This window comes from Adiantum capillus-veneris, chromosome 23 (assembly GCF_014529385.1).
Source record: "Adiantum capillus-veneris isolate H3 chromosome 23, ASM1452938v2, whole genome shotgun sequence".
Classification (NCBI taxonomy): Eukaryota; Viridiplantae; Streptophyta; class Polypodiopsida; order Polypodiales; family Pteridaceae; genus Adiantum; species Adiantum capillus-veneris.
The window spans coordinates 92327326-92336843 of NC_140953.1; positions in this window are offsets into that span (position 1 = coordinate 92327326).

Sequence of the window (9518 nt, forward strand, 5' to 3'; positions counted from 1 at the left end):
GTAGCCACTTTAAATGACGTGTGGTAGGCCCAAAGTTTTGCAGCGAGCTTCAAATCCCAATCATCTCATTTCATAACTGCTAACTTTGTCAACATCTGTATAATTATCTTATTACTGCTTTTTACCAGTCCATTTGCTTGCAGATAATAAGGAGTACTCTTCTTATGCATGATCTGAAAAGTCTCCAACGACTCCCTTATCACTTTATTCAAAATATGGGTACCCCAATCACTGACCAATTCCATTGGTAAACCAAATCTTGGAAACACATTCCGACAGAGACAATCCACAACTGAAACCACAATATCGTCTTTTGATGCCCAAGCTTCAATCCACTCTGTACAATATTCCATACAAAGTTAGAATGTATTTGAATTTGGACTGCTTTGCTACAGGTTTAATTGGATTGATAAAGTTCAATCCCCATTTCAGGAATGACTCAAGAGACAAAACCAAATTAAGTGCTACTCTCTCCTTAATCATTGGCTGGACAATTCACTAACAAACATCACATTGGCATCAAATTTGATTGCATCCACATACACTGTAGGCCACCAAAGTCCAACTTGAAATATTTTCTTGGCTGTTAGTGGTTCGAACAAATGCCTATCAACAATGCCTTCATGAGCTTCTTCAAGTATGGCTTGTTGTTCCCATCCAAGGACACACCACAACAACACTCCCCACAGATTTGTATAATACACCTGACCCAATAAAATTTCAAACTTTTTCCACTTCAATGCTACCCCCTTTCTGATCCACAATCAAATGGGCCAACATAATGCCTCCTTGCAAGAAGAACATCATCACCTCATACTAGGTGCATGAGAAGGTTTTCACATTTCAAACTTTTTACACTTCAATGCTACCCTCTTTCCTTGATCCACAATCAAATGGGCCAACATAATGCCTCCTTGCAAGAAGAACATCATCGCCTCATACTAGGTCCATGGAAGGGTTTCTGGATTCAAAGCAACTTTCTCATTTTTCACATTTCCTTCTTCTCCCACTTTAACTCTGAATAGATGAAATTCATATTCAACACTAGTTAGTGCTTCCCCTAAATCCATTTGGGATAGATAATCTACCACTACATGTTGTATACCAGGACTATGTACCGCTTCCCCGGATTTGGGGGAAGCACTAACACTAGTTAGTGCTTCCCCTAAATCCATTTGGGACAGATAATCTACCACTACATGTTGTACACCCGGACTATGTACCGCTTCAAAATCAAATTCCTGAAGCAGAATCATCCTCTTGGCTAGTTGGCCTACCAAATTTTGCTACCGCACAAGAAACAATAATGCCAAATGATCCACATGGAAGTAGAATAATTTACTTAGCAAATAATGCCAAAAATTCCTCACCAAATACATCAATTTCCTTAGCAATTTTCTTAACATGCCAAAACGTGTTCACCAAATACACTATTCCAGACATTCCCTCTCTCCCAATTCATCTTCAACACCAGTTGGTGCTTCCTCTGGATCCAACTAAGATACCACTACATGTTGTACACTTGGACGATGCACCACTTCAAACGTAAATTCCTAAAGCAAAATCATCGGCTTGGCTAGTTGGCCTACCAAATTCTATTGCCGCACAAGAAACAACAATGCCAAATGATCCACATGAAAGTGGAACAATTTCCTAAGCAAATAATGCCAAAAATTCTTCACCAAATATTTCCTTAGAAATTTCCTTAACATGGAAGTTTTGGCAATAATGCAAAAACTTCTTTACCAAATACACCATTCCCAGACATTCTCTCTCTATCATCGAGTAGTTCTTCTTAGTTGCAAAGAGCCTTTTTCTAGCATAGTTAACTGTTCGAAACCATCCATTCACTCTTTCATATATCAATACATTATCGATTGCGATGTCAAAAGCATCAACAAAAAAAAGAAAAAAATTTGTTCGATCCAGAGGTAGCAGTACTGATGCTCGATTAACATCATTTTTAGACGGTGGTAGGCCAAATTGTATTTGGAGTCCATTGGAAATCCTTTTTATCCGCATGCGCTAACACATTCAATGATCGTAGTGCAACATGAGCCAAAAATTACAAATGTCACCCATGGCATGGCACTTGTCATAGAAATCTCAAAGTAGCCTTCGATGATACACGTGGTGGTGCTTGCATAATAGTTGTAATATTGTTGGGATCTATCGTATTTCTTTCTTTGGAAATAATATGTCCCAACAACTTGCCACAACAAACACACACTTTGTTGGGTTAAGACTTAACCTCGTAATTTGACCCTTTTCAAAACAGAGCTAGAGATGATGCAAATTCTTCAAATTTTCTCCAAAATAGAGAAGTCATAAAAAATATCTGCATAAAATCCATCAAATATGGACCGATTGTCTCCTGCATATCCCTTTAGAAAGTATTGGGTGGCTGCAATCCAAATGACATTCCGCATGCAATAATAAAAGCTTTCTTTTGTTGATCTATGAGTGCCATTCGTACATGATTATAACCACTATAACCATTCGCAAAAAGAATACTTTGTTGACCTGCAATTTCATCCAAGGTAGAATCTAGAAATGGAAGAGGGAAGGGATCTAGCATCGTAGCTGCATTCAGCTTGCAATAATCCACACAAATATGCAGCTTATTCTTCTTAAGGACGACAACAATTGGTGAGATCCACTCTGGTAAAAAATATGAATCCAACTTTCAACTATCTATCCAACTCCTCTTTTACTTGTTTAGCATAATTGGGATTCATGTGATACCTGGCTTGCTTGGTAGAAACCTCATCGTTCATGCGGTGTTGGTAAAATGTGGGATTGAGACTCTTTGTATTGGAATAATCCCATGTGAACATATCCATGAACTTCGTCAATAGTTTTATAAGATCAAACTAGAAAGACTCTTCTAAATTTTCACAAATCTTGATAGGTTTTGGTTTGTTCTTTGTCCCAAGATTCACTTCCTAAACTTCGTCTTCCTTGGCCCAAGAAACCTTATTCATGTGCTTCTCAAATTCACATTCCTGGCGCAATAGCTCCATTAACTCTGGGTCGGATTTTCCCTCTTTACCCAATTGTTCAAAGTCGTTATTGGTACTTGGCTTGATTTCTATCCTTGGTTTCTACCCACCATGGCTTGGCCATAACATCCTCCGCATAATGCTTCTGAATGGCTTCCACATCCATCGTACAAATTTCCATCAAATATTAATTTGCCTACATAAATTCAACTTCACATAATCCATCAAACCGTCCATAATATTCATTTATTTGGCCACAATGGGTCGTGTCTCCTCGCTAACATGATTGGCTTGATATGAAATCTGAATCTTTCTCGATCCTCTCCATATGGGTGAAGTATACTTTGCCCAATTTTGTTTCACCTTGGCTTATTGTAGCCATGGTTGGCCCAACAAAATCTTGTAGTCTGCTTTCATTTTCATGAGATCCAATACTACAAAGGACACTACAAAAGGTATCCCTCCAATATGAAAAGTAACACCCCGTAATATTCCTCGAGATCGCATCCTTCTTTCGTCCACCATTCTGATGAAAAATAGAGCTGGTTCTAACTCACGCCATCCATATTTCTTTCATGTCTCCCACGTAATTACGTTGACTCCAAAACCGCCATCCACAAGTACATTTTAAATATTACTATCCCCATGTTGCACTGTGATCAGCAGGGCCTGACCATTCGCCACCACAGGAACTAACTCCTCAAGTGGTATTTTGTTTGTTACTGGAGATTCTTGGTGAGACATCAACTTCTCCTTAAAAGCTGGTACGAGTTAGAGCATATCTTCTAACTTCATCTGAATGGATAATTATACCATTGCCTCCTAAATATGCAAATGGATGGTTAATAACCCATTCATAAACTCCTTCTCCAATGCTGTTTTGGCTAGCTCTTCCTCTGGCACTTCATAGCTATCTCGATTCTTGCTTCTCCTTTTTTGATTGTGGTGGGTTTTCCATCATTGAATTATGTGCAATTTTGGTTCTCACCCTGATCAAATATAGGACCACCTTTGGCGACTCATTTAAAGGGATTGTCAAACCCTTTGGGTAGCAAGTTTTTAAGAGGGTTGTTGATTAAAATTTTGGGCACACATCTTTGAGCACAAAGTATGATAGTGTAGAGCAAGGTGTTGAGTTATCCTGTTTAGTTTAGTTTAGTCACTCCACATAAGGTTCTTCTTATTTTTTCTAAAACAATGCTAGTTTTGGGATTGATTTTTCATGTGGAGAGTAAATGTACCCGTGGACTTGAACTTAGGCTGCTAAACTTTTTTATGTTTCATAGGCAAGTCCAACTGCTAATTTATTTATTTGCTAAATGATCCATTTGCACTAGAAGCATTCCAATTTTTAGAAGGAATTTCTTAAGAAGTAGGAGCAATAAGTTTTTCTTAGTTAGGGCACCTTGTTTGAGATAGGCTTTTATATTAATCCAAAATCAAGGTAGAGATCCATTTTGGCTAGCAAAATAGTCTCTTTTAGAGATTACTATGGTAACTTTGATTGCAATAATCCAGTTTTACAATGTTGATCTTTGCTACAAGCAGATAGTTGCATACATGAGTACAAGATTTGGTATTTCTCAAGTGGACCACTAGACTTAACGCATGTTTAGATTAGAAAAACATCAAACTTCTTAGGAATAGTTTTTTCATTGATTTTTTTAGGACAAAAGACTTTCTTCCAAGGGAGAGTACTATCAAGACAAGGGTCTTAATAGATCGGAACACTTGTGAGACTCTAGAAGGGACAATTGAGAAACTTAGATGCATATATGGCATGGGCTCCTCTATGTATGGTAGCACAAGGGCCTACATAAGGAGATGGTTTGGTGGAGATCAGTATGCATCACTCCTAGGTCATGTGCGTTTGTCCTTTCATAATCTTTGCCAGTGTTACAATAGCTGAAAGACATCTTGATATTAAGTGCATTAACATCATAATACCTAGAATTTTTGAGTACCAACTATTGACAAAAGTATATGTCATTGATAAAATGGTGAAAGACAAAGAAGAAACCATATTTTCATGAGGTTAGGACGCGATTTGAGGTTCATATAAAATAACTAGAGATAAGCTATAAGGTGAAATTATTCTCACTATAAAAGGCAAGAAAGCGAAGGATAAGAAATCAACTAAGAAGCACATTACCAAAATGCCAACAAAAATAATAGTAGGTATGATAGATTAGTAGGTATATAAGGTGAAATTATTCTCACTATAAAAGGCAAGAAAGCGAAGGATAAGAAATCAACTAAGAAGCACATTACCAAAATGCCAACAAAAATAATAGTAGGTATGATAGATTAGATAAGGCCATTTTTAGATTAAAAAACGGAAACACTCAACGCTTATTAACGTTTATGGAGCCCAAATCCTTAGAGACAGAGGTACAAAAGGCAAAGACGTTGGAGATAGTGTTGCAAGAAAAGACACACAGCTTGGTGAAGATGAAGAATCTCAAGGTGCACAACAAAGGGTATCTTGCTTAGTGTACAATGAAAATATAAATTACCCCTAGAATGATGGGTATATATAGAATAGACAGGAGAAAAACCTCCTCGTGAGGGAAAACATACCCCGACGGTCCTAATATGTGTTCATGTGATTTCAAACCCGTTTCCATGGGAGTAGCAATAGGTTTGCAGTCCTCAAGTCCAAACTTACACAGTAGTGTCTCTATGTAGCTGGTTTGACACAACGCAATACCATTATCACAATGCTTGAACTTTATGCCCAAGTAATGATGCAAAAGCCCCAAGTCTCTCATCTTAAAAAGCTTCCAAATTTCAGCAAAGATTTTGAAGTTATAACTGATGCCAAAAAACTTGCCTTAGGGGAAGTCCTTACCCAAGAAGGTAGGCCCATAGCCTATACTACTCAAAATCTTAGGGATCATGAGAAGAATTACTCTACTCATACCTTGGAACTCTTAGCAATTATCCATGCATTAAAGCTATGGAGACATTATCTTCTTAAGCATAAATTTTAGCTAGTCACTGTTCATAAAAGCTTGAAGTGGATGTTTACGCAGCCAAACCTCAATATGAGGCAAAAAAGATGGATTGAACTTCTTCAAGAATACGACTTTGACATAAAGTATAGACTTGGGAAGGACAATGTGGTTGCAAATGGGCTTAGTCAAAAATATTTTCTTAATGCTATCTCTATACCTAATAACCCTATCTGGGAAAGGATTAAGGAAGCATCTTTAAAAGATTCAGAGTATCAACAATTATCCTAATTCAACAAGGCAAGATGTCTAAAGCAACACACATTCCAACAAGGGATTACTCTCTTTTGGAGGGATGTCTTTATTATCAACAAAGGCTTTATGTACCTAAAGACCCAACATGAAAGAAAGAAATCTTATTTGAGGCTCACAATAGCCCAACGTCAAGACACCCTGGGTATGCAAAGACCCTAAATGATGTTAAGAGAAGCTACTTTTGGCCATGTATGAAGGGGGATGTTCTTTGCTATGTGAAGCAATGTCTCTCATGCCAATGGATTAAGGTTGAGTGAAATCAAACTACCCAGACAACTCCACCTTGATATACCCCAAATGAAATGGGAATGTATTAGTGTGGACTTTGTCACTAGATTACCCACAATTGGAGGCTATGATTCAAAATTTTCATGTTGGGGAGGATGTAAGGTCTCCATCACCATAGCAGAGGGGGTCTCCATGCAAAAAATAAAATAAAAAATTTCAAGCCATTTCGATCATAAATAGAAAATTTCTCTTTTTAGTAATTTTTTAACCTCCAATGAGTTACTGATATATTTATTAATGTTGGCTTTTCAAACATGAAATTTTTTACTTTTTTATCACTTTTATCCAAAAACAGTAAGTTTTGAGGTGCTTGCACTTACCTAGACGCGATCTTCTTATCTAAATCTACCCCACCACGTATTTCCATCAAAATAGCAGTTTGCTCTAAAAACTGCTAAATATAGCAGGTGTGTGCATCTGAAGCTTATTCGTTGTCCTCAAGCTCGTCTTTTAAAAGAAACTTTCAAAATTGAATTCTGATAAGCTAAGCTCACTCTAGTCAATTAATCATTATCCTAATGTTAATGGAACTAATTCGCAATTCTAAGGTATGTATGTGTATGTATGTGCATGGGCATGTATGTGCATGGGCATGTATGCGCATGTGTATGCATGTCCATGGATGCCCATAGAATGACCCATAGCCATGGGCCCATCTCTTTAGGAAAGATTGACTCTAGGCATGGGGTTACATGAGATGTAGCACCCAAAATTGGTATAGAAGGCTTATGGAGTGGTCACTTGACACTTCATTGGCAAGTAATGAGACTTGTGACACCTCTCCACCTTGTAATAGAAATAGGGGACACCTTGGGGAGGTATGGGCAAGCTTGGGAGGCAAGGAAGCACCAAAATCTATAAAAGGAGCTTTTCTCACTCATTTGGACACAGACTTGGAGGAGGAGGCTCTGCTGCTGCTGTTGCTACTAGCCTTGGTGATTACTCCATCAAATCTTTGAGAGATCAATAACTCCAGATCACAATTAGGTTATGGGATTTATTATTTTCTTATGCTTAATCAAGCTATCTGCACTCTCTTCTCTCATTCAATTAAAATCCTTTCCAATTGTTACAATACTATCAATGCTACACTCTTATCTACTTATACTTAGTTGGGAATTGGCAATGATTACACCTATTCTTTGATAAATTCTCTACATATACTCTATAGAGTAATGATAATGGTATCACTACTTGATTACATAATCATTTGTGTTGACCACATGCTCAAATTATTCATTAGTGTAACATAGATGCTTGTAGAAATTTAGCCAATCTTGTTCAAATTTTTGTCCAACTAAAATGATGGATTGTTCTTGCAAGTAAATTATGTAACTAATCATAGCACAAATGGATAATATGAATGCATATAACTTTTAAGCTTTACATAAGCAAAATCCGTGCCTGTCCTAAGTATGAACCATTGGAAAAAGGGGTGTAAAATTGATGAAATTACCATCCTCTAGACCTCATTATGAATTGGTTTTTGTACAATTAGTTCTTACATATTTTCAAGTTAACTATTAGTGGCGAGATAGCCCCTAAAAGGACCCGTGATAGAGAGACTCATTTTGATGAGGCTGACACTAGTCAAGAAGCTGATAAGGAAAAAGAATCGCAACAGAGGATGTGCCATCGAACTCACCAGGCACTGGTCCTACACTAGAAAAGGTTAGAATAATTAAGTTAAAAATTGCATGCAATGCATAGAAGATGAAGTACAAAAAGGAAAAACAAGCTTAAATGGAGAAAAAACCATTGCAAACTGCGGCATATGTTTTCTTTTATAATTTTTCTTTGTAGTAAAATATTGTTTGGAAAGTAGATTGTTTGATCGTAGGAAAGAAACGTTTGCCTAGTAGAAAAACTCTCGAACCTTCTTCATTCAAAGTCCTATACTTATATAGTCAAAACTCTCTTTGATATCCAGGGAGGAGGTCTTAGCGGAGTGAACGCTAAGACAATGCATATGGGTAGACTTATCTTGCGGGTTTGTGCTTTGTATGCAAGATAAGTTCCTACGGGTTTGTGCCCAGATTGCAGGAGAGTCTTGCGGGTGTGTGCCTAGATTGCAATACAATTTGGTATGGGCAACCAAAGACATCAGGGTAATAAATTCTTGCCAAGAGGAGTGAACTCTTGGGGTTTGGATATTTTAATGAAGAAGAGTCGTATGTTGTTTTTCTTCTAGGAAAGATTGTTTTGGTGCCGATTGATATTGTTTGAAGGGCTACCTTAAGGAATCGGTGAAGGGAACTTAAGAATGAACTTTATGTTATGAAAAACCAAGTGGTAGTAATTAGAAAACAAGATTAAAAGTGTGAGTGTGAGGGTGGAAAGTGGGGACTGGCTCAGGTTTCCATGTCAATGGATGGGTAGTCTCAATTAGTCGAGAAACTCTCTGCTCCCAATTTGTTTAGCAAAATAAAAATTAGAACCTCATTGCGCCAAGAGTCGAGAAGTCTCAAATGTTTGTGCCTCTAATAGCTATAAGGAAAAAGGCATTTGAGTTTCTCTCTTCTCGAAGATGAGATATAGGAATGTTTAAATATTCATGTGAGATCATTCTTCCCCTGTGAGATAGGACTAGGAAACCTATCTAATGGCTCAAACTCGAGTTACCTTATGACGAAAGCATGTGCATTGGAATCGTTACTATATTGACTATGCTTTTTTAAACAATTGGGGCCTAGTGACCTGTCAGGTACCCTCCAATTGCCAAGTGGATTTGGTGACGAGACGGGCACCTCACACACACAACATGAGCCAAAAATCACAAATGTCGCCCATGTCCTTGTACTTGTCCTAGAAATCTCAAAGTAGCCTTCGTTGAATCGGATGGTGGTGCTTGTATAAGAGCCATAATCTTGCTAGGATCTATTGCAACTCTGTCTTTGAAAATAATATTTTCCAACAACATTCCGCTTGCCACAACAAATACACACTTTATTGGGTTAAC